At 45.4% G+C, this 26,179-nt stretch overlaps 4 non-coding genes across 4 annotated transcripts; 2 read left to right on the top strand and 2 right to left on the bottom strand.

Annotated features, from left to right (window-relative positions):
* Positions 1-3,445: 3,445 nt before the first annotated feature.
* trnac-gca (transfer RNA cysteine (anticodon GCA)) lies at positions 3,446-3,517 on the bottom strand. Its single transcript has one exon. It is a non-coding gene; the product is annotated as a tRNA-Cys (tRNA).
* A 3,117-nt stretch (positions 3,518-6,634) lies between these two features.
* On the top strand, positions 6,635-6,707 carry trnaq-cug (transfer RNA glutamine (anticodon CUG)). The gene has a single exon. It is a non-coding gene; the product is annotated as a tRNA-Gln (tRNA).
* Positions 6,708-9,454: 2,747 nt separating this feature from the next.
* On the top strand, positions 9,455-9,527 carry trnav-aac (transfer RNA valine (anticodon AAC)). The gene has a single exon. It is a non-coding gene; the product is annotated as a tRNA-Val (tRNA).
* A 10,255-nt stretch (positions 9,528-19,782) lies between these two features.
* On the bottom strand, positions 19,783-19,856 carry trnai-aau (transfer RNA isoleucine (anticodon AAU)). The gene has a single exon. It is a non-coding gene; the product is annotated as a tRNA-Ile (tRNA).
* Between the last annotated feature and the right edge of the window lie 6,323 nt (positions 19,857-26,179).

The raw sequence follows: 26,179 nt of genomic DNA, 5'->3' as shown, positions 1-26,179 counted from the left end.
GTAACAGAAGGATGGCCGAGGGGTCGAAGGCGCTGGATTCAGGTTGCAGTCTCTATTGAGGCGTGGGTTCAAATCCCACTTCAGACAGTGTGGGGCTGCAAGTCTTTCCAGTTCCAGTTAAAAGCCCGGCTCCTCATGAATTTTCCATAAAGTACCAAGGTGTTGTCCTGTTGTCCTTGTATTTTGAGGGCAAAAGGAGACGTTTGCAAGTGGACCTCAGACCTGGTCACCTGAACAGGGACTTGAATCCCGGACACTCAGATCAAAAGTTTCATGTTCGGGACCAAATGGTCCTTCGAGCCGAAAATCTTCCCAGTGACCTGCAAGATTCAGAGGGAGGCAGGGATGTTCTGTGCCTGTTCTGAACCAACAAAGGTTGACTTCTTGATGGGTCATCGAGGTCCAAAAGGTTTACTTAACTAGTTTCAGCCCCACATTGGGCAGTGCAGCACTTTTGGTGATACATCGTCAAGATTTCTTTCCTGTGGAAAATTGTGCAACATGCGGAAAACATTTCATTGATGAAGTGGAATCGATGCCTGCATTCTCCAAATGGTATATTGTGTCTTTTTCCTGCTAAAAAAGCATTCTCCATCTCCAACATCGTACCTGATACTTTGATTAATTGCATTCTAATGATGTTTCCGAAAAACACAGGTGGTGTCAAAACTACTGCATTGGTATAGTCCCATGAGGATGGGATTCAAACCCATGCACGCAGAACACAATGGATTAGCAGTCCAGCACCTTAACCTCTCGGTCACCTCATCTCCTGCAGGACCTTTGTTGACATGGTCTTGTTGACTGAAAATGAGTCCCAACATCTGAATTAGTGTTTGGCAATGCAGAAACTGTGGTAGCCTAGTTAGAACCCAACCTTAAACTCCAGGTTATTTTGTTGAATGGCTAGTGGCGCAGTGGATGACGTGTTGTCTACGGGTTAGACAGCTGTAATCATATCGTGGTTCGTACTCATTGTTGTGTCCGCACCAACCCTGGGTCATGGCAGGTGTGTGTTGCTTTTGTTATTGTCTTGTCTAAAAAGTACTTTTCTCGCAACCCAATTGTAGTCTTGGCAAAACAGTGACAATCCAGAAGCTAACCTTAAATGACAGGTACTTTTGTTGTACGAATAGTGGGGCAAAGGATAACTCATCTCAGAAGATTCAAGTTTCAACTCCTGGCTAGCTAGCAAATCTTTTCAATTAACCAGACTCTAAAATTCAATTTTTGCTCGCAGACGAATTAGAAGCAACTGGGAGCAGCAATCAGCACCTTCGAGTCAGAGTTTTTGGTTCTTTCCCGGAAAAGGATAACTCTGCTCATGAGGTGCTCGGGTGTGTTGTACAATCTGACAGTCCTTTGCTGCCAAATCATTCCAGTCGTGGATAATGGACCTGACCAGGAAAATGCCAGCTGTGGGATTTCAACCAGTGCCCGCTGAGCAAAAGGAGCCTTCATCTGGTGCTTTAGACCACTCATCCACACAACCTAAAACGGTGCCCTGATCAGGAAAAAACTGTGACCTTGTGAGGTTCGCTGACAATGGAGGACACTGAAAAGGAGCCGCACAAAGCAGGGTACCTGCACTGTTTACGTGTCCGTTGACCAGGTTGCAGATGGATTGTCTTTGTTCCTTTTGACAATCCACATTTTAACACCCCATTATTGAAAGACGTAACGACCATCAGGAGGAGTGAGGTTTATTGTGAGGACCTTTAGAACTCCAGTCCAACGCTCTCCCAAGTGGGCTATTTTAGCTGCGATGGGGGGGTTCTGCTTTTTCAGTCGGGGCCTAAAGTGGGGGAAGAGTGAAGCTGTGTCTGTGCCATGTACTGCCGTCTTCGCCGACATGGCCTCGGTACTGTGGGCGACGAGTTCGCCTCCAGGTGGGAGGTTGACGATCTGGCGACTCTATCTCCAGTCAAAACCTAGCCATGGACATTTCGGGACCAGGGCCACTTCATCTCTGCAAGGACAAGTATAGTATGCCAGAAGATTTCTCTGCCAATGCTGCAACAGCAGGGGAATTAGCTCAAATGGTAGAGCGCTCGCTTTGCATGTGAGAGGTAGTGGGATCAATGCCCGCATTCTCCAAAACCTCTTTTGTTTTTTTGTGATTAAATGTTCCCAAGTACCAAACACTAATCCGGGCCCCAATCCCAATATCTAGGCCAAGTACAGCCATAGGTATCACCCTAAACCCAGTCCTAACTGCATTCTCCTGTCTAGCACCTTGTCTTGTCTTGTTTGGGATCAATGCCCACAGTCTCCAAGGAGTTCTTCACCTTTTGTAGAAGAGATGTTGGGATTGGATCTACCCCTTAGCATCCGACAAATACCCCAAACCAGGGGAATTACCTCAAATGGTAAAGTGCTTGCTTAGCATGCGAGATGCAGCAGAATCGATACCCGCATTCTCCACGGAATCCTTTGTATTTTGTAAAAGAGATGTGGGATCGGAAATGAGTCCAGGATCTATCCATCAGCGTCAGACAAATACCCCAAACCTCATCCTGGCCGCGTTCTCTAGACCAGTCTCTTGAAGAAACCGAGGTGAAGAAACCGAGTCCGTGAGTTATTGTTCCCAAATAGCTCTTCAAGATGACCCCAACCATTCCACCGAGGCCAAAGACAAATCCTCTCTCCAGTAAAAACCTATCCAAATGTCAATTCCCTGACCGGGAATCGAAAACCGGGCAGTGGCGGTGAGAGCACCGAACCCTAGCCACTAGACCACCAGTTATTTTGTAAAACAGGGAATAGAAAGCCCATGTTTCCACCCAGTTTTAAACAGGGGGCCTTATGCGTGTGAGGCAAATGGGATAACCACTAATTTATGGACATGTAGTACATGTGACATGTACTACAATGCGCCCTACAAAGGCAAAACCCTTGTGATTTTGGACATTTGGGCTAACAAAACAGACCACATTAGCAGGACAAAAGAGGTTGTCTTGACATTTCAATGAAATTGTCTATGTGTTGGGGAAGAGATCTGACCCCCACTGGAGGAGTTCAAGGTACCTTGGCATCTTGTTCTTGGCATCTAACATGACAGTTTACCAGTTGATCTACGTTGGATGCTCCACTGGTCCGCCACAGTGATGTGGGAGCTGAACCCAAAGGCAGAGCTCTGGTCCGATGGTCCTGAGCTTTGAGTCAGCACGGAAAAGATAAGATCGTGGGTAAAAGCAGCTGAAATGACTTTGTTTTGTGGTGCGGCTGGACTTTCTCTTAGACGTGGGGGGGGGGGGGGGGGCTGTGTCATCCGCGAGGAAATTGGACAAAAGCCACTGCAGAAATTTCATGTCAGTGTGAAGAATGTAGAAAGGAGCCATGCAAAAAGGGAAACAATCGCGAGTTATATTACACCGAAGTTGTTGCTATTATGAGCCATGCATTCATGTACTCTTAGACTATTCTTAAACCGAAGTAGTGCATCAGGGGGCATCCGGATTTGAACCGGAGACCTCTTGATCTGCAGTCAAATGCTCTACCACTGAGCTATACCCCCTCAAACACACCACACATGGTTACACGATGGGAACTAAGTTCTGCATATGCACTAAACCAGCACACATCCTCATCGTGACTGGGAGAATTGAACCAACAAAGGTTGACTTCTTGATGGGTCATCGAGGTTTAAAAGGTTTACTTAAACAAGTTATTCCTTGTGCACTGGTTTCAGCCACACATTGGGCGGTTCAGCACTTTTGGTGATACATCGTCAAGATTTCTTTCCTGTGGAAAATTGTGCAACATGCGGAAAACATTTCATTGATGAAGTGGAATCGATGCCTGCATTCTCCAAATGGTATATTGTGTCTTTTTCCTGCTAAAAAAGCATTCTCCATCTCCAACATCGTACCTGATACTTTGATTAATTGCATTCTAATGATGTTTCCGAAAAACACAGGTGGTGTCAAAACTACTGCATTGGTATAGTCCCATGAGGATGGGATTCAAACCCATGCACGCAGAACACAATGGATTAGCAGTCCAGCACCTTAACCTCTCGGTCACCTCATCTCCTGCAGGACCTTTGTTGACATGGTCTTGTTGACTGAAAATGAGTCCCAACATCTGAATTAGTGTTTGGTAATGCAGAAACTGTGGTAGCCTAGTTAGAACCCAACCTTAAACTCCAGGTTATTTTGTTGAATGGCTAGTGGCGCAGTGGATGACGTGTTGTCTACGGGTTAGACAGCTGTAATCATATCGTGGTTCGTACTCATTGTTGTTTCAGCACCAACCCTGGGTCATGGCAGGTGTGTGTTGCTTTTGTTATTGTCTTGTCTAAAAAGTACTTTTCTCGCAACCCAATTGTAGTCTTGGCGAAACAGTGACAATCCAGAAGCTAACCTTAAATGACAGGTCCTTTTGTTGTACGAATAGTGGGGCATAGGATAACTCATCTCAGAAGATTCAAGTTTCAACTCCTGGCTAGCTAGCAAATCTTTTCAATTAACCAGACTCTAAAATTCAATTTTTGCTCGCAGACGAATTAGAAGCAACTGGGAGCAGCAATCAGCACCTTCGAGTCAGAGTTTTTGGTTCTTTCCCGGAAAAGGATAACTCTGCTCATGAGGTGCTCGGGTGTGTTGTACAATCTGACAGTCCTTTGCTGCCAAATCATTCCAGTCGTGGATAATGGACCTGACCAGGAAAATGCCAGCTGTGGGATTTCAACCAGTGCCCGCTGAGCAAAAGGAGCCTTCATCTGGTGCTTTAGACCACTCATCCACACAACCTAAAACGGTGCCCTGATCAGGAAAAAACTGTGACCTTGTGAGGTTCGCTGACAATGGAGGACACTGAAAAGGAGCCGCACAAAGCAGGGTACCTGCACTGTTTACGTGTCCGTTGACCAGGTTGCAGATGGATTGTCTTTGTTCCTTTTGACAATCCACATTTTAACACCCCATTATTGAAAGACGTAACGACCATCAGGAGGAGTGAGGTTTAATGTGAGGACCTTTAGAACTCCAGTCCAACGCTCTCCCAAGTGGGCTATTTTAGCTGCGATGGGGGGGTTCTGCTTTTTCAGTCGGGGCCTAAAGTGGGGGAAGAGTGAAGCTGTGTCTGTGCCATGTACTGCCGTCTTCGCCGACATGGCCTCGGTACTGTGGGCGACGAGTTCGCCTCCAGGTGGGAGGTTGACGATCTGGCGACTCTATCTCCAGTCAAAACCTAGCCAAATGTCAATTCCCTGACCGGGAATCGAACCCCGGCTGCAGCGGTGAAAGCGCTGAATCCTAGCCACTAGACCACCAGGGACTGCGTTAGGTTTGCACTCAGAAAGGCAGAGTCTGTGTCGCTTTGACGTAGTCCAGCAAAGGAACCAAAATAGTTATAAGACTGGACCTTCTCTGCCAATGCTGCAACAGCAAGGGAATTAGCTCAAATGGTAGAGCGCTCGCTTCGCATGTGAGGGGGAGCGGGATCAATGCCCGCATTCTCCAAAAGCTCTTTTGTTTTTTGTGATTAAATGTTCCCAAGTACCAAACACTAATCCGGGCCCCAATCCCGATATCTAGGCCAAATACAGCCATAGGTATCACCTTGTCTTGTCTTGCTGTGGGATCAATGCCCGCAGTCTTCTAGGAGTTCTTTGCCTTTTGTAAAAGCGATGTTACGATCGGAAATGAGTCCAGGATCGATCCACGTGGTAGACCCGCGTCCGATTCCCGGCCAATGCAACAGGGCTGTTTTCATACCTTTCATCGTGAAAAAAAGTGACCTCAGTCCATCTTGGAGGTGGACATTTCGGGACCAGGGCCACTTCATCTCTGCAAGGACAAGTATAGTATGCCAGAAGATTTCTCTGCCAATGCTGCAACAGCAGGGGAATTAGCTCAAATGGTAGAGCGCTCGCGTTGCATGTGAGAGGTAGTGGGATCAATGCCCGCATTCTCCAAAACCTCTTTTGTTTTTTTGTGATTAAATGTTCCCAAGTACCAAACACTAATCCGGGCCCCAATCCCAATATCTAGGCCAAGTACAGCCATAGGTATCACCCTAAACCCAGGACCAACTGATGACCTCTGAATTCGATCAGAAACGTCACACCTCTCGACCTGAGACTCTCCACGTGAGACTCTCCACCACAAGACTTGATTATCTAATCCAAATTCTGTCAATAGTGGCATTCTCAGCCACAACCTCAATGAGACGCCGTCGAACGCTCGGCCGTACTCACTAGCCTCAGAACAGCAAGACCTTCGATAGCTCCGTTGGAAGAGCGGCGTACTGAAGTGGTTCAAGCTGGCATCCTTATGTAGCTGGTTCAAGTCCGGCTCGAAGGACAATCCCTTTGCTCATGTTATGTCTGCCAGGAAAAAATGGCAATACCGTCTTGTCTGAAGGACCTCCGCTTCCCTGTCGATGGAGTTGGACTTGAGTCTTTGTCACGCAGTCTGAAATTGGCAAACTGAGAAATTCTGATAGTGATCAATGCAGTTTGTCTATTTGAATACATTTCATCTCAACTCCTGTTGGAAAAGGACAGCCATTTCCGTGAGAGCACAAGACCCCTGGATTGTACCCAAAAATACTTTGTGCTCATCAAAGAGGAAAGTTGGTGTCCTGGTTTGCAAAGCCTCCATTGTTACGCCAGAAGGTGCCAGTCACAGGCTTCCATGGTGCAATGGTTAGCACTCTGGACTCTGAATCCAGTGATCCAAGTTCAAGTCTTGGTGGAACCTACTTGCCTTGCAGCAATCGAGTGCTTGGACTGTGTCTTCCTTTAACAGTAAGAGTATGATGACTTATTGACTTACTCTACAAATCAGTGGTAACCGTGGATCAGGATGAGGTCCCCAAACGACGCCAATGTCTGTGACAGCTGATGTCAAGGATCAGCTGATCAGAAGATACTTGGTTTGTGTGCGGGGCATCAAGTCTTTCCAGTTCCAGTTAAAAGCCAGGCTCCTCATATAGTTTCCATAGAGTAGCAAGGGATTGTCCTGTTGCCCTCGTATATTGAGGGCAAAAAGGAGGCGTTTGCAAGTGGACCTCAGACCTGGTCACCTGAACAGGGACTTGAATCCCGGACACTCAGATCAAAAGTTTCATGTTCGAGTGACCGGCTCAACCTTTGTCGTGTCTGACCATGAACTCTTTTTGTCCAGAAGATATTTGGATTGTCCATGCGGGTAGTTTAAGACCTCAGTCCATCTTGGAGGTGGACATTTCGGGACCGGGGCCTCTTCATCTCTGCAAGGCCTTGGTGGAATGGTTGGGGTCACCTTGATGCGCTACTTGAGAACAATAAATCACGTACTGGGTTTCTTCACTATTCCATGATAAGAAACCAATCTAGAGAACGCGGCCAAGATTAGGTTTGGGGTATTTGTCTGACGCTGAGGGATAGATCCTGGACTCATTTCCGATCCCACATCTCTTTTACAAAATACAAAGGAGTCCTTGGAGAATGCGGGTATCGACTCTGCTACTTCTCGCATGCTCAGCAAGCACTTTACCATTTGAGGTAATTCCCCTGGTTTGGGGTATTTGTCGGATGCTAAGGGGTAGATCCAATCCCAACATCTCTTCTACAGAGGGCAAAGAACTCCTTGGAGACTGTGGGCATTGATCCCACAACAAGATAAGACAAGGTGCTAGAGGGGAGAATGCAGTTGGGACTGGGTTTAGGGTGATACCTATGGCTGTGTTTGGCCTAGATATCGGGATTGGGGCCCGGATTAGTATTCGCTACTTGGGAACATTTCATCCAAAAAACAAAGGAGTTTATGGAGAATGCAGGCATTGATCCCGCTACCTGTCACATGCTAAGCGAGCGCTCTACCATTTGAGCTAATTCCCCTGCTGTTGCAGCGTTGGCAGAGAAGGTCCAGTCTCAGAACTATTTTGGTTCCTTTGCTGGAGTACGTCAAAGCGACAAAGTCTCTACCTTTCAGAGTGCAGCCATGATGCAGTCCTTGGTTGTCTAGTGGCTGGGACTTGGTGCTCTCACCACCGCGGCCGTTGTTCGATTCCCGGTCAGGGAACTGACATTTGGTTAGGTTTTGAGTGGAGATAGGATTTGTCTTGGTCCTCGGTCGAACGGTTCAGGTCATCTTTCAGCGCTATCTGTGAACTGCTGTCACTGCACATAAAAACAATTCCAAGTCTGCCAATCAAATCCCAGTCTACCTCCTGATGGTCTTTACGTCTTTCATAAATGGGGTGTTAAAATGTGGATTTTCAAAAGGAACAAAGGCAATCTTCAACCTGGTCAACGGACACATAAACAGTGCAGGTACCCTCCTTTGTGTGGCTCCATTTCAGTGTCCCCCGTTGTCAGCGAACCTCACAAGGTCACAGTTTTTTCCTGATCAGGGCACCATTTTGGGTTGTGTGGATGAGTGGTCTAGAGCACCAGATTAAGGCTCCTTTCGCTCAGGAGCCACTGGTTGAAATCCCACAGCTGTCATTTTCCTGGTCAGGTCCATTATCCACGACTGGAATGATTTGGTAGCAAAGGACTGTCAGATTGTACAACACAGCTGAGCACTTGTAGAAGAAGTTGAATAGAGGTCTTGTTCTCCCGGACTGGTTGTTGCAACCGCAACCCTGCTCAAGGTTCAACGTGACATACAAAATAGGAACTCCCCTTCTGGGAATCGAACCGCGCACTCTTCCATGTGACAGGCGGAGATACTGGTCACTATACTAACAAGGAATGCAGCTGAGTCGATGTAGTGTTGATTGGCCAAAGCGGGATTCAGAACAGGCTTGTGGCCCATGACTGTTTTTATGGTAGCTGGAGACTTCAACCAGTGAAATCCTTCCCATTTTCTGTAGCTCTTATCCTCATCAACGGACTGTATTCCCCACCCGTTACCAGCATGGGGACATTCCAACCCAAGATGAGAACACACTGGACCAGGTACACAGCAACATACGTGGCACAGACACAGCTTCACCCTGCCCCCACTTTTACCCACGACTGAAAAAGCAGAACACCACCTAAGAAGCTGAAATATTCACTTTGGAGAACGTTAGACTGAAGTTCTAAAGGTCCGTGGTTCAAGCCCGGTTTTCAGAACAATCCCTATTTATTTTGTGACTTGGCAAATAGTTTGAAAATGCTTATTGGCTGGCTGAAAGGACCTTAACTTCATTCTTCAAAAGGCCAGACATCCAGCCATCCAGACAAGGTTAGAGGAGGTTACAAGCCTATTTACAAACCATTGACTCCAAGGGCACAAGTTGAGATATCAAAGTGACCCCAAGGGTGGCTAAGGTGTTTCTTTCAAGCCGCGATTGTGATGTCTTGTTTTGTTGAAGAAAAGCCCATTATTTCTGGAACAATTTTCCTTACAAAGGAGACATCTTTGTCCATTTGGACAATTGTCAATCTGCCCCCACTTTGGACACATCGTCGTGTTTCATTGGTTGGCAACTGCTTTGTGACTTCACCAGTCCCCTTAAAAGCCCCTTCCTTCAGGTTTCCATAGTGTAATGGTTATCACATTTGCCTAACACGCAAACGGTCCCCAGTTCGAAACTGGGTGGAAAGATGGCCTTTCAAGTCCTTCTTTTACAAAAAAAGTCAAGGTGACAAATAGGAACAAGGACATGTGCTTGATCTCTGCAGGGACTTGAACTCTTGATACTCAGAGTCTGATGCCCTACGAAGTGAGCCCCCAGGCCTTTGGTCAGAAGATTTGTTTTTGTGTATTTGGAATGAAATGTTTTCAGCATGTTGAACAATTTTCAACAGGAAAGATATCTTTCAGATGTATCAATAAAACTGCTGAATCACCCAATATGAGCTTAAGCGTCTCATGCTCTACCGACTGAGCTAATCGGACCTTTTTCTGTTTTAATTGATGTGGCCATCCTGATGTTTGATTAATTCCACAGTTGACCTCGTTTCTAAGGGAACAGAAGGAGCGAGACCTGCACGGTCAGGATGGCCGAGCAGTCGAAGGCGCTGCATTCAGGTTGCAGTCTCTAATGAGGCGTGGGTTCGAAGGCCACAAGTCTTTCCAGTTCCACTTAAAAGCCAGGCTCCAAATGTAGTTTCCATAAAGTACCAAGGCCTTTTGTCCTTTTGCCCTTGTATTTTGAGGGCAAAAAGTTTGCGTTTGCAAGTGGACCTCAGACCTGGTCACCTGAACAGGGACTTGAATCGTGGACACTCAGATCAAAAGTTTCCATTTCGGGTGACCGGCTCAACCTTTGTCTTGTCTGACCATGAACTCTTTTTTTTCCGGAAGATATTTGGCTTGTCCATGTGGGTAGTTTAAGACCTCAGTCCATCTTTGAGGTGGACATTTCGGGACCGGGGCTTCTTCATCTCTGCAAGGAGAAGTACAGTAGGCCAGAAGATTTTGTTTTCATTTTGTCTTCATTGAGTTGTCCTCATCTATCAAGGAGGAAACCAACCTCTTTTATCCTCCTACTGTGGTCAAGTCCAGAATGCCAGAAGATTCCTCCTCTCTCATCCTCAACACAAAGAGAAGCGACACAGTCTCTGCCTTTCTGAGTGCAGACCTAAAGCAGTGCCTGGTGGTCTGGTGGCGTGGATTCGGTGCTCTCACCGCCGCGGCCCGGGTTCCATTCCCGGTCAGGACATTTGGATAGGTTTTGACTGGAGATAGGATTTGTCTTCGGCCTCGGTGGAATGGTTGAGGTCACCATGAAGAGATACTTGGGAAGAATAAATCACAGACTGGTTTTCTTCACTACAGGACAAGAGACTGGTCTAGAGAACGCAACCAGGAAGAGGTTTGGGGTATTTGTCTGATGCCGAAGGGAAAGATCTTGGACTCATTTCCGATCCCACACCTCTTTTACAAATTACAAAGGACTCCTTGGAGAATGTGGGAATTGATCCTGCTACCTCTCACATGCTAAGCAAGCGCTCTACTATCTGAGGTAATTCCCCTGCTGCTGCAATGTTGGCAGAGAAGGTCCAGTCTCAGAACTATTTTGGTTCCTTTGCTGGAGTACGTCAAAGCGACACAGTCTCTGCCTTTCAGAGTGCAGCCATGATGCAGTCCCTGGTTGTCTAGTGGCTAAGACTTGGTGCTCTCACCGAATCGATACCCGCATTCTCCAAGGAATCCTTTGTATTTTGTAAAAGAGATGTGGTATCGGAAATGAGTCCAGGATCTATTCATCAGTGTCAGACAAATCCCCCAAACCTAATCCAGTCTCTTGTCATGTAATAGTGGAGAAACCCAGTTCGTGATTTATTGTTCCCAAGTAGCGCTTCAAGGTGACCCCAACCATTCCACCGAGGCCCAAGACAAATCCTATGTCCAGTAAAAACCTATCCAAATGTCAATTACCTGACCGGGAATCGAAACCGGGCTGCGGCGGTGAGAGCACTGAATGCTTTTTTTATTATTATTATTATTATTATTTTCATACATTCAACATACTTTACACATCAATTCTGAATTTCAGTCCCATTTCTTCATTTATATACACCATTGTATTCCCTTTCACAAAAGCATGATAGAATTCCCCCTCCTCCAAGTAATAATACAAAATGGAAATGTCTTTTTTCATTATACTTTTAAAGATTTGCCATACATCCACATTTGTCTTGTCATAGTGAATCATATTTCTTCGTACTTTAACAGCATATCTTGCATGGCTCAATGTATAGTTCAACAGATTTGCATTACATTCTCCCACCCTTTTATTTACACCAAATAACCACAGTTCTTTCCAGTCCATGTCCCTTACAAATCTACCCCCCCAACAACTCATTATGAGCTTTCTCATTTTGTCAAAATATGTTATTAACCCTTCACATTCTATGAACTCATGCATAAATGTTTCTACCTTCTTTTCACATACTTCACATTCTTTGCTTACATTCTCATCAAATTTGCTTATAATTAGATTATTGAATATTCTATTGTGTCTTAGCATGAAGTCCATGTGCTCACATTCACTGGTGTTCCATTTCACTCTCATATTTGCCCATATTTTCTTTACATCCATTCCTTCTATTGCTTTTTCCCACACTCTTTCCGATGCCGGCCTTCTAACATTCTCTCCTTTAAAATATGCATACAATATCTTAGTTTTTACATTCTCCAGTCTTTTCTTACTTTTCCCTTCTCCCACATAGAGTTCCAGCTCACAGTCATCCCCCACCTTATGCCCTCTTTTAATCATCATTCTCCACTCCCTCGGCATCCCAACTTTAATTTTATAATCACTTTTTCCACCTCTCCCACCCCAATGTCATCCCCCCTCAATTTCACTTCATCCACCATCACCTGTGCTGACATGAAACCAGGTACATATTCATACACTATATCTCTAACTTTCCTTATACCTGCCCTCCTGATCAGCATATTGTCCATCATTCTTCCGTCGCTTGTGATTTTTGGATTTAAGAAGAGGTTGTTCCCATATTTGTTTTAGATTTTGACATTCATAGCTTATGTTCTTTACAAACTCCCCCCATGCACTCAACACCTCTTTGTGAAACTCACTCACTCCATTTAACATTCCTTTTTTCATTTTCATGTATACACCACTCTCTCCGCACCCCCCACATTGACTGATTACTTCCTTCAGAAAAGCCTTCCACACGTGATCATTCTTAGCAGCTAAATAGTTCACCATTGTCTTCACCCTCATTGCCTTCTTTTTGCATTCTAGACTTACTAGTTTTAATCCACCATCCTTGTATTCGTTCTCTAAAACCTCCCGTGCTATTCTGGCCCCTTTCCCGTCCCACAAAAAGTCATTCACCAACCCCTCCACTTCTTTCACCACTCTGTCAGGCACATCCAACGCTCTCATTGCGTAGATCATTTTACTCATTAGCAGTGCATTCACCACCACCACTTTCCCTTTTAATTTTAGTCCTCTCTTTTTCCAAAATTTCAATGTATTCTTCATACTGTTTGTTATTCCTTCGTACTTTCTATCCCTTCCTTCTACTCCCTCTATCCCCACATTTATCCCTAAGATCTTCATATAGTCCTTCTTCACCTTTAACCCCATCTCATTCTTCCCTGATTCACTTACTCCTATATACATCATCTCCGACTTCGCAATGTTGACCTTTGCCCCCGATGCCCTACCATAGGCTTTTATACTTTCCAGTACTTCTCCTACACTCTCCTCATCTTTTACTGTGATAGTTGTGTCATCTGCATATTGGTATACTAAGCTCCTCTGTCCTCCTGGTATATTTATCCCTCTAATATTATTGTTCCCTTGCAATAGCCATGCCAGCGGTTCGGCTGATAGAGAGTATAATAAGGCCGACATCGGGCAGCCCTGTCTGACAGACCTTTCTAATCTTATTGACCCTGTTAGAACGCCGTTAACTTTTGTAACGCTTACGGCATTTTTATACATTCTTTTAATCCAGCCTACCAGCCTATCTCCAAACCCTATTCTTTTAAGTAATGTAAATAAATATTCGTGATTCACTCTGTCAAAAGCCTTATTTAAATCTATGCTCATGATAATCCCTCCACCACCTTTTTTCATATAATCAATTACATCCTTAATACTACGTACATATTGTGTCTGTGATGTCCCTCCCAGGTATGCCGTAAGATTGTGTTTTTCCTAAAATTTTTCCTATGACTCTCTTCAACCTGTTTGTGATTACCTTTGCCAGTATTTTATAATCATTATTCAACATACTAATTGGTCTATAGTTTTCTAATTTTTCCCTCCCACCCTTTTTATATACTAAACTTATAACCCCCATTCTTATACTATTTGGCATCTCCCCTGTCTCCTCCATCTACTTAAATAATCTATATAATACTGGAGTTAGTATGGTTTTAAACTCAATATAAAATTCTCCTATCAGTCCATCCGAACCTGGACTTTTATTCCTTTTTAATTCGCTAATTGCTCCATCTATCTCTCTTCTGTCTATTTCTCTTTCACTTATTAATTTATCTCCTTCGCTGACCTTGACCCTCACCTTTTCTAGAAGCTGTTCCATGACTCTTTTGTCGACATTTTCCTCCTTAAATAGGTCCCTATAAAACTGCTCTACCCTCTCCACTATTCCAAATCCATCTGTGATGATCCCCCCGTCCCCATCCTCTATCTCCCCTATGAAGCTCCTTTTCTGGTTTGTTTTTTCCAAGCCCAGAAAATATCCACTACATTTTTCTCCCTCAATCACATATCTTGCTCTACTTCTCACCATCGCCCCTCTACACTTCCTCTCCTCTATATCCTCTAATTCATATTTTAGGGCTATGTATTTCGTTAGATCACTTCCCCCATTGTCTATTTTTTCATTCTCCTTGTCCAGCTCATCCCTCAGCCTCCTTTCTCTTTCTTTCTCTCTCCTGCTCTTATCTCTGCCATATTTTATGCTCAATATTTTAATTGCTCTTTTGACCCTTTCCCACCATTCCCCCACATTATCCTCATACATACTATCATTCATCCATATTGCAATGCATGTCTCCACTTGATTTTTATATTTAGTGTTGTGCAGTAGGCTTCCATTCAAACACCACACCCCGCCTCCCCTCCCCTCCCTCCCTTGTGATAAAGTCAAACACACAATTGCATGATCGCTGATTGCAGTCATCTTATATTTGATTGATCCTATCTTGTTTAAGATGTTTTCTTTTGCCCAAACCAAATCTATTCTGCTTTGTTTGAGCACCCCCCCTACCACTTGTTTCCTTGTGAACACCTTCCCTGCTGGGTTTCGTTCCCGCCATACATCCACCATTCCATTTGCTCTCATATTTTGCAGTAGAACCCCCCTTAAGCTGTCATCTCTGAACCTCATCCCTGTGCACACATCCAACCTCCCACACCACACATTGAAATCCCCGACCATCACACAGTTCTCTTCCATGAACTCCTTCAAACTCCCAAAAAACCTTCCTTTCCCTCTCATAGATGTTCCATAGCTGATATGTTTTGCCACCATAATGAAACTCAATCCCTAAAACCCTCCCCTTCCCATCCTTCCCACACTCCTTTACATCATCCACCACTCCCTTCCTAACTAATATTGCCACACCCCTCGCATTCTTCTCTCCATTATTAACAAATATTTCCCCAATCCACTCTTTCTCTATATAATCTATAACCCCCCCCATCCCAGTTAGTCTCTTGCAGACAAACAATGTCCTCTTTACATATTTGCATTGCATAAAGCAGTCTCTCTTTATTTCTTAGTCCGTTCCCATTGAATGAGGAAAGCGTCAGCATTGACTTCATGTGAGGAGAAAAGTCTGACACCCCCCACTTTTAATTCTACATTAATCTGATCAGTTTCTTTGTCTCCTTCCGATCAGCTGTTCTCCCCTTGATCTCCTCTTGCACTGTCAAACCCTCCTGCCCCTTATCCGACTTCTCACTTGGGAATGATGTAATGTTCCCTTCGTCTCTTCCCCGTTACCCTTTTCTCCCTCACTCGATACATCTTTTAGACTCTCTAGTTTTACTCGTTGTTGCCCCACACACTTCCAGCTCCCTTTCCTCTCCCCAAATTCCCTCAATCACCTTGAACCCATCAATCACTCTCCTCCATCTTTCCTCCCCATGATTATGCCTCTTGTCAGCAATGTCATTCTTACTTTCGTTGACCGTGTCCTCTCCTGTTGTCTCGTCTTCTCGTCCTGCCGTTAGCTCTTCCACACTCTCTTCATTCCCGTCGCTCCTTTTGCGCTTCAGCTCTGCTGTCTCATTTGCGCCGTCCTCACGAACCCTCACGGACTCTGTTCCTCGTCTTCCATCCTTGCTGCTGCAGTGATCTTGACGTTCTGAGGCCTTTGGCCCTCTTCCTCCTCCATGCTGACCGCCTCTGCTTGGATTCTGGCTTCCAGCATCTCCTCATCTCCCGCTGGGTCGCTTGATTGACGGCACTCCCTGGCGTAGTGGCCCTGTGCACCGCAGCTGAAGCACTTGAATTCCGGGCACTCTCTTAGGATGTGCCCAGGTTGAATACACAGCCTGCACACCTTGACCTGCCTATCGTGCATCACCTTGAAATATTCTTCCCCTTCAAGTGTTGAGAATTCGGTTGCGAAGGGGAGGGAGCGGACCCTTTCATTTGACGCGGCAGAAGCGCGTGCCATCCAAAATGTCCATTCCTGTCCAGTGGTGCAATGGCCCCCTCACCCACGACTTCCACTGCCACAGCTAATTGCCTAGGATAGGCAGCAGCCTTGTCTGATGGCTCCCTGGCTACCAGCTTGACTTGTGCTCCTTGTTTAAAACAAAAAGTGCCCCTCCCCCCACCAGTCACAAATTTGGGGGGTGGGGGAGGACATTCACAAAAGAGAATTTTTAAGAAAAAAAAACACTTTCAATAGAAAAGAAAAAACTGAATATAACTCAAAAAATATCTCTCTGTGATCTACTCTGCAACTGCTCTCACCGTTTTTTTCAGGGTAGTATGGCCGTAAGGTGCCAGGTCAACTGAAAAGATTCTATTTGAAGGCGATGCAGGCTAGACTCCAGAAAAAAGTGTCAAAGAGCGCCCTCTGCTGTCAGGCAAGAGCAGAAACCATAAAAAGCTTAAAGCACCTGGTATTCCCAGGCGGTCTCCCATCCAAGTACTAACCAGGCCCGCCCCTGTTTAATTTCCGAGATTGGGTTTTTTTTTTTTAGGCTTACAGCACCTGGTATTCCCAGGCGGTCTCCCATCCAAGTAGTAACCAGGCCCGCTGCCCGGCGGGTGTCAGCCGGCGCGGTGGAGCGCCTTACCACTCGCCTGCACGCCCCCTCTGCTTGCTCATGTGCGGGCCTCCTCCCCTCGCCCGCTCCTTTGTCTGCCACACTGCCGTAGCCCCGATGCCGTGGTCGAGGGGAGTCTAGGGGTGCTATCCCTTGGCAGTCCGTACCTCCCTGGGCTCGGGGCCTGGTTGTGGGTCTGGGACCCCTGGGTCCCCCGCCCTGTGATGCCCCGGACGCCCAACCCGGGGACGTCCACAGTGTGTGCTTGCGTGTGTCTGAGATTATTTTATGTATTTATTGTTTTAAATACTTAGATAAATAATGATTAGTTTTATTATAATTATATATATATGTGTGGGTGTGCGTGTGTGTATATGGCTATATAGATATACGGGGGGGCTCTGCGGGGGTCTGGCGCAGGGCGTTCCATCTCTACCGCCCGGTCCTCCATGGGGCAGTGTGCCCGGGCCTCTTCTGTCCTGGCCGGGGCGGTCCTGTTTCGGTAGTCAGGCCTGGGGTTACCTGGGGCGGGCCGGGTTCTGCTTCCTGGGTGTGTGTGGGGGGCGGCGCCTCCGGCCGTGGATGGGTTGGCGAGGGTGCCCCTGTGCCCACCGGTGTGTGGCCCTCGATGCCCTTCTGCCCTAGTGGGGTATGGTCTCCCGCTGGTCTCGGGGGTGCAGCTCTCCTCCGGCCTGCTGGCGCCCTGTTGCCGGTTGGGATTGCTCCTCCATGGCCTCTTGCTGGTCTCTTCAGGGAGTTGCTTTGGGGGCGGGTCTTGGGGAGTCGGCCCTGGCTTTGCCCACACCCACGGCGCCGGAGGATCTCTGGTGGTGGGGGCTTGACCTGGCTGCGCGGGGCGGGGTTTGCTGGGTGGTAGAAGGCAGTCTCTCTCCTTTTGTCATTCTCAGTGACAATTACACATTCACACACTCGCACATACACAAGCACGCTTACGCACACATATATGAATATATACACAGAAGTACACACCTCCATATGGACACTCACAGCACATGGGTGCTTCTCTACACAATCTACCATCTTATCCCTGATGTCTATATGCTATTGGTATGCTATTATTACAGTAAAAATGATGTCAAGCAGTGAGATTTTAATTACTGTAACTGTATGGCTGTAATTGTGTTCACTATCATGGTTCATGTCTTCATTGTTACTATTGCTGCTGGTAAGTTGGACTGTTTCACTTCACTGATATCATCTCTATTGTGACCCTTAGCCATCATTGACATTTAACTGTTCTGTTTGTCACTGTTGTTGTTATGGGAATTCTTGTTGCTGCTGTTTTTGTCTCTCTCTCTACTGCCCCCCCCCCCACCCCACCCCACCCCACCTTCTCTTCTTCTTTTCTGTGTTTCTTCTTGCTCCGGTCCGGTCGCTCCAAATGCGCATAACAAAAACATCAAATAACGGCAAATAAAATTTCATGGTGCAGGAAAGTTGTAGCCAACACCTTTCCTGACACAGAGCAAATCTGTTTAGCATGTAAGGGCATTTAGATCAACAATACTATCTGCCCCAATGGCTGGACGGACCAAAAAAAAAAAAATCAATTTCAAGAGGGGCTCTGTCAAAGAGGGATTCAGGTAACCCTCTATGGGCTCACACTGACACTGTTGTCCAGGCTGTATTGCCACTGCTTCAGCCGCGGTGGGTGGGGATGACTGGAGGAGGAAGAAGAAGTGGAATGAAAGAGGCAGGTCCCGAAATTGACACCTCCAAGATCGAATGAGGTCTTAAACTGCCCACATGGACAAGCCAAATATCAGCAAAGGTTGAGCCAGTCACCTGAAGGTTAGATTTTTGATCTGAGTGTCCCGGATTCAAGTCCCTGTTCAGGTGACCAGTGACAGGGTCTCAGGTCCACTTGCAAACGCCTCCTTTTTGCCCTCAAAATACAAGGGCAACAGGACAATCCCTTGGTTCCACCAAGACTTGAACTTAGACCACTGGATTCAAAGTCTGGGGTGCTAAACATTACACCACGGAGGGAGGGCTTGTCCGAGAACTCTTGCACCCTAAGCAAGAATCATACCACTAGACCAACAAGCCCCTGCTTGGGCAAATACTTACCTTTCCCCGGTCAGTTGGCGGCCATGATGCGGGTGTTTTCGCAGTTGACTGGGTTGTGCGCTGTTGGTTATGGGGACCGGGGGGGTTATGAGGGGCGGGGTGTTGTGGACGAGGGCTTTTTTGTTCCTTCACGGTCCGCATTCTCCGCACTCGTGATGTAAAATTTTGGGTAGAGGATAATAGGGTCCACTGCCACCTTTGATCTGCTCCTTGCAGTCTTGGTGACCATGAGGTTTGTTGCCGCTCTGCTTTGACGTGCTGTTTTCTTTACCTTTCCCTGGTCTTTCGGCAGTCTTGTCGAGGGTGTTTCACAGGTGGGTCGGGTGATGTTGGTTATGGAGACCAGTGGGTTGTCGCCGTGGGCTTTTGTTGTTCCTGGAGCACATAAAGATGGATGGTCAGTACAGGGGTTGAACCCGTGACCTTGGCGTTATTAGCACCACGCTCTGACCAACTGAACTAACCAACCACAGGACACCATTGCATCAAATGTTTCCAGCTCAAATCAACTAACTCATCCTTAACAGACCGCATTCTCTGTGCTTGTGGTCGAAATTTTGGTTCTCGGACAATGGGGTCATCTGCCCTCATGCAGTCACGGTGGGCGAGAGGTTTGCCGCTGCTCTGCTTTGCCATGCTGTTTTCTTTACCTTTCCCCGGTAGGTTGGCAGCCTTGATGGGGGTGTTTCGCAGTTGACTGGGTTGTGCGCTGTTGGTTATGGGGCCTGGGGGGTTTTGGGCTTTTGTCGCCGCCATGCTGTTTTCCTTGTGGTGGTGTACTGTTAATTGTTGTCAACGGGGGCTTTTGTTGTTTCTTCACGGTCCACATTCTCTGCACTCGTGGTCTGAAGAGGATAATGGGGTCCACTGCCCCCATTGATCTGCTCCTTGAGTCTTGGTGACCAAGAGGTTTGTTGCCGCTCTGCTTTGACATGTTGTTTTCTTTACCTTTCCCCGGCCTTGTCGAGGGTGGGTGGTGTGATGTCGGTTATGGGGGCCGGTAAGTTGTTGTTCCTGGAGCACATAAAGAAGTGGCTAGTACGGGGGTTGAACCCGTGACCTTGGCGTTATTAGCACCACGCTCTGACCAACTGAGCTAACCAGCCACTGGACACCATTGCAATATTTTATGTTTTTTTTTTATTTTATGTACCCCGAAGCAGACTCAATCGGTACACTGGGGTCTGAGGGCGATAAGTGGGTACCTGGTGGACACCTTGTTTGTGCTCTTGACAGGTATTTCGGGACAGTTTAACAATTGGCTTTTGATGGTGGAACAAGCTAAAACAAGGAAAACAGATTGTTTAGCGTGCCTGGGAGTGGGCCCCTTATTGCAAATAGTTCCCGCTGTGATTTCCGCCGAGTGTCCCTGATGAATACATCCACTGCTCCAGAAGCAGCCTTGGCTAATTGTCGACCATTCGCCATAGCGCACCCCGAGGTTACAGAGGTCAAAGGTAAGCCCATATTCAGCAGCACAGTGGCGAAAGGTAAATTTATGTGCATTACCGTTTCCACAGGTTCCCCATTGGTACAACCCGGCATAATATCTCTTGGTGTAATTCTACCTTAGAGATGGATGCCTTCTTCCGGCCGATACTCAGGGCTGACCTCTGGTGGTGGTGCGGTGGACCCGGCGTGAGTGATAGGTTACTGACCGAGAACATGACTGGTGTTTGTGCCCCTATTTCTTTCCTTCTTCCAATGACAGTACTGTCAGTAGATGTGGAGCGCCTAGTGCATAGTGCTACTTCCGTAGGGTCTCACCTCGTGCCACCGGCCGCCCTGAGGACCAGGCGAGGTGTGTCAACCTCACCCTGGTTAGACACCCCCAACCCGACGTACATTGACACCATAGGTATCCCTCGTGGCGTCCCAGAGGAGTATAAAATTATAGATCAGGTTATATCCAGTTTTGCTGTTCCAGTTCATCCCTTTGATTTCCATTAACTATAATACCGAAGTGATTCATTTTCTGCATTATAACTTTCAGCGTCTCTCTAATCAAACTGAAGAAGCGTTCAGAGCAGTTAGTGTAGCATTTATCTACTTCTCTGATGGCCTTCCAGACTTGCATGGCAGTTGACATGCTATAAGCAGAAAAGGGTGGTGTGAGTGTAAGGTACATAAAAGATAAGGTAACGTGGTTTTACAAAAAACAGTTTAAAAAGTATAAATATGGTTAGAGCATTTAAGAGTAGTAATAGATCATGTCATACATATAAAATTCAGTTGTAAAAGAAAAAAAGACACCCTACTATTTTTTATATGTTTGTGTCTAAAATAACCAAATCTCCATTGTTGCCGTTTGAGTGTAATAGACAATATGTCACGATGTGGGCGTCAGCCCCTCGTGACAGCTCTCTTAGTTTCCTTCTTTCCTTCTGTTCCAGTTTCCATGCCCTTATTTTGGTATCCACTTCCTTTGTCGTTCTCTTCCGTTTTCCTTACCCCTGCTCGTTTCACACACCTGCTTCTAATTTCATTATCCCTATTTAGTTCAGGTGCGTGCTCTTTCAGTTGTGGCTTCATTCTGTCACGCAACACCGCCAAGCGCGATCGGATAATGAAATTAGAAGCAGGTGTGTGAAACGAGCAGGGGTAAGGAAAACGGAAGAGAACGACAAAGGAAGTGGATACCAAAATAAGGGCATGGAAACTGGAACAGAAGGAAAGAAGGAAACTAAGAGAGCTGTCATGAGGGGGTGACGCCCACATCGTGACACAATAGACAATAGTCTTGAGTCTTTTGAAGCAGCATTCCCAGACGCTGACCAGCTACTCCCAACACCACTAATCTTGCAGGTGCCTGGGAATGCCAGCAGCAACCTTGAAGAAGTTTCATCATGCAAAATGGGCCAAGATAAGAACACATGCACAAAAAGTAATTATTATCACATACACACACACACACATAGACAACAAGTACAGCTTGTGCAACTGCTTGCTTCCCCCTCCCCTTAGAGTTGCACGACCATGTATTAGGGACCTCCTAAAGAAAATAAAAAGAGAGGAGCATGAATGGCATACTCACAGTGGAGCGGCATGTCACTGGGTAAACTTTGAATATTGTTGTCTGTCTCTTTTGTATTTAAGTGTTTTTACAAGTGTCACAGGACTTTGAACCTGACCTTTACTTGGTCCTTCGAGCTGGATCCCAAGACACCTGAGGAGTCCAGTTGTGGAGCGGACGAGACAGAAAGACCGTGGCCACGGCAGACAAAACCCTTTGATGGGCTGTCTTCTCAGCTCAACAACTGGAAGTTGAAGGTTGACGGGATACCGACGGAAGAGAAGACAACAAACAGTAAGACATTTTTGATCAGAGTGTGAGTGAAAGGGCGTCGTCCCTTTGTGTTAAAGCAGGGGTGGGCAAACTGAGACCTGGCGGCCACATGCAGCCCATTAATCCAATCCACTTTATTGATATAGCACATTTTATAAACAGAGTTTCTAAAGTGCTGGACAGGCTAGTAAAATAAAAGGTAAAAATAAAATACAATAAATGAAGGTACAAATTGAATTTAATCCAAAACTAAAAGGTCGAATAGGAAACAACAAAATCTCAGATTGAATCCTAAAGCGAACAGGCAACCAATGCAGGGAGGCCAGAAGGGTTCTTGACCTCTAGAACTGAGTGCGTCCCTCGGGTCAAAAAGGTTTGTCACCCGGTGCTAAAGCCTTGTGTATACTATTCGCTGGCAAGCAAAGAGACGGACTCGGCAGTCTTCTGTAGGAAGACGAGCTGGCGGTCTTTTGTGATAAGGCGGACTTGGCAGTCTTTTGCAATAGGGCGGACTTGGCAGTCTTGTGCAAGAGGAAGGAGCCCTTTTGACGGGCTTTCCTTTGTAAAAGACGGAGTTGGCGGTCCTTTGTAATGAGGCGGAGTTGGCGGTCTCTCGCAGTAAGACCGAGTTAGCAGTTCTTTGTGCAAAGACGGAGTTGACGGTCATGCTAGGCTAGGAAAGGAGAGCCCCCGCGGTTAAAGACCTTTTCGGGGTTTGAACGCGAAAACGTTTTCAAAGTACGGATGAGTGTGTGAATGGGAGATTTTGTCACTAGACAGGTCTTCATATTAAAGGGTGAGAAAAAGAGTAAGTCTTTGAGGAAGCAGAGGCAAGAATTCTCCGCCCTCACCGGGGTAGAAGCTTGAGAATTACCTCAAAGAAAAGTTCATTACTCTCTCACTGACAAACAACCCTGTTGTTAGTTTTCCCTAGGAAGCTCATCACAACAGGGACTATAGCGTCACAAGATAGGAGGTCATGTGAAGAAGACACAATAGTCTTTCAATCACCATTTAGCAAAAGAAGGCCATAAAGTGAGTAAAGACAATTTTGTAAGCAATCAGTGAAGTATTTAGGGCATCAGTTGACTGGACAAGGGCGAACCATTCTAACAGACAGAAAACAAGCAATCTTAAATGCAGCTAAACTACAAACGAAAAAACAAATGATGTCCTTTTTAGGACTCACTAATTATTGTAGATGTTGGATTCCAAACTATGCACAAATAGTGTCACCATTAACAAACATAACATATAAAACAGACTTAAAAATGACAGCACCCTTATAGTGGAATGAGGCAGAAAAAGCATTCTGTGTTAAAAAAAAAAATAAAAAAATATATATATATATGTATATATATATATATACGTATATACTGGTAGGAAGTATGATTCTAGCACTACCTGATTACAGCAAAACATTTATACAAACAGTAGATTGTAAAGGTCTTTACATAACCTTGTGTGCGGGCTGTAATAGCAGCATCTATAGCCGTGGAAACAAGTGCAACCATTGTATTATTCCATCCACTCGTACTGAAAGTACCTCATGCGGTTTCCACCCTGCTATTACAGACTAACGTGACATTTTTGTCTCCTGCTGGACATCTGTCTTGTATGGCAACACTTTTGTCCCAACCACATTTAACACTTGAGCGATGCACCACGCTCAACCCAGCTACCCTTCTACCACTCCCTGAGGAAGGCCAACCACATGATTGTTATGAACTAACAACACAAACTACAAAGTGTAGACCAGACATATTAGATCAGGCACTAACAAAAAGAGGAGATTTTGAAGATGGTTCCTTGAAGAAAAATAATTTTGGACAAACAATAACAGTCTATGCAGTTGCTACACAAGATATGGTGTTGAAAGCAGAACATTTACCATCCTCTTATTCTGTGCAAGCAGCAGAATTAGTAGCGCTTACAGAAGCATGCAAATTAATGAAAGGTCAAAAGGTGACAATTTATACTGATAGCCAATATGTATATTGAACAGTACATACCTTTGCACAATATTGGCAAAACAGAGGTATGATAACATCAACGGGAAAACCAGTAACTCATGACGGATTACTAACAGCATTACTAGAAGCAGTGCAATTACCAAAACTAATTGCTGTATGTAAATGCATGACACATATTACAAATAATACTGATCCGATATCCTTAGGAAATGTGTTCGCTAATAAAATGATAAAACAAGCAGCACTAAAGGAACTGAACCATCTTAACACTAAAAAATTACAAGTAGACTTTGAGATTCTGGCAGACATGCAACAACAGAGTCCAAAGCAGTAAATTGACCACTGTCTTAGGAATAAAGCAACCCTGGACAAAAATGTTAATATGTCGACAGATAATAAAACAATCTTGCCAAAAAATTTGCATAAGTGGGACGCTATTTTGAGCCATGGTTTTACACATGTCTCAACAGGAGGGATGTGCCACACTATTAACACCCACTTTACTATGTATGAATTTAATTCTTATTCAAAAAAATTTGTAGAGCGTGTTTAACGTGTGCAAAACACAAAGCCCAGGGCAGCTTGCGACCTCGGTGTGGCCAATTTCAAAAACCACAATATTTATTTCAAGTAATACACATGGACTTTATTGTTTTATAAGTGTAAAAAGAAAACACTGACACTCTTCCAAGTGGGAAGGACCTTATCAAGTATTGTTAACGACATTGACGACATTGAAATTGCAAAAAGAGGTACATCAATCGCATTGTAAAGTAGTCATTGTTCGGGAGTCTGACAAGGAAGGTAAAGACCCGCCTGTGACACAGGGGACTTCAGAGACCTAGACTCTGGGGCATCGTGCTGAGCAGTGAAGATTATAGCACATACCCTTGGCCAGAAAACCCAACAATGCATCCTGGTTTTGAGGGCACTGTAGCAGAATGGCACAAAAATGAAACAGTAACCAAAATGTCCCCCGGCTTACCAATAACTATTGTAGTCGAGTTAAGCTATAAATAATATAATAATTACTAAATGTTTATGTCTATATGATTATTGTAATGAATCCAATAGTAAAAATGGAAGGCATCACCATGGAACCATTTCAGGAACTTTTAACAACTGGGTTTTAAACATTGAACAAGCAGCAAAAAGTGCAGCAAACTATGTTAAAAATATTAGTTGTGTTGCATGTATGACCATGACCCCACTTCTCCAGATTGTACCAGCACTGATCAATGCTACTTGAGTCCCTGAAGTAATGACAAAAATGTCCACACTGTCACCATCATGTTTGTCACGGTTCGTCATGCGGGTGTTGCGATGTGACCCCAGGTTGCGGAGATGAGGAGAATGGTGCAGGAAAAAGCTTAGCTTTATTTTTAAAGTTCGGCGAATGCAGCACTGGCATAAGACACGTAGTAAAACATGCAATGAACCAACAAAAACTAGACGCACCCGGCTGAACTAAATACAAGAATCAAATTGGCAACAGGTGCGCGTAGAACGGGAAAGTAAAAGTGACGAAACGCAGGACAGACCAACACAGGAAGAACAACAAAATAAAAGCATGAAAGCAGGAACTAAGGCAAACAACGTGAAAACAAAAACTGTCACAGGAGACGATGCGGATTTTGACAATGTTCAGAATATTAGAATGTTTTTGTCGAGAATGTTTATATGATATAAACACTATATTCCCAGTAGTCAATGAGACAAAAAGGCCCCCACCATTCTCTACTAAAGTAGCCCGAGCAAATTTCACCTGTGTACAGCTAAAAGGAACCGCAAAAAAATGTAGGTCACGTTGAGTTCAAATATTGTAGACATGTAAAAAAAATTAAGATACCTACAACACAGAAGGAGGAAACACACCCCCATCAACTTAGTACTTTAGAGCAGACGTGTGATAGTGGTGCGAGGACAAATACCTCTATGACATCGTTTATAACATGACCGGAACATGTGCAGTAGTGACATTACTGATTCCAGTATCTATTTACCCTATGAATGTTGACATGTTACTAAATGCTATCATTGAAGCAGATAAACACCACATCCCAAACTACTTCCAAAGGAAGAGAGAAGTTCCAGCCCCCAACTGGATGATGCAAGACAATCCCACCGACATCGATGCCATCAGCGTGCCACGAGGGGTACCAGACGAATA

Source organism: Doryrhamphus excisus, chromosome 4 (assembly GCF_030265055.1).
Source record: "Doryrhamphus excisus isolate RoL2022-K1 chromosome 4, RoL_Dexc_1.0, whole genome shotgun sequence".
In the NCBI taxonomy this organism is placed as follows: Eukaryota; Metazoa; Chordata; class Actinopteri; order Syngnathiformes; family Syngnathidae; genus Doryrhamphus; species Doryrhamphus excisus.
Note: the sequence above shows the minus strand (reverse complement) of the source record. Positions and strands in the feature narration are given on the sequence as shown.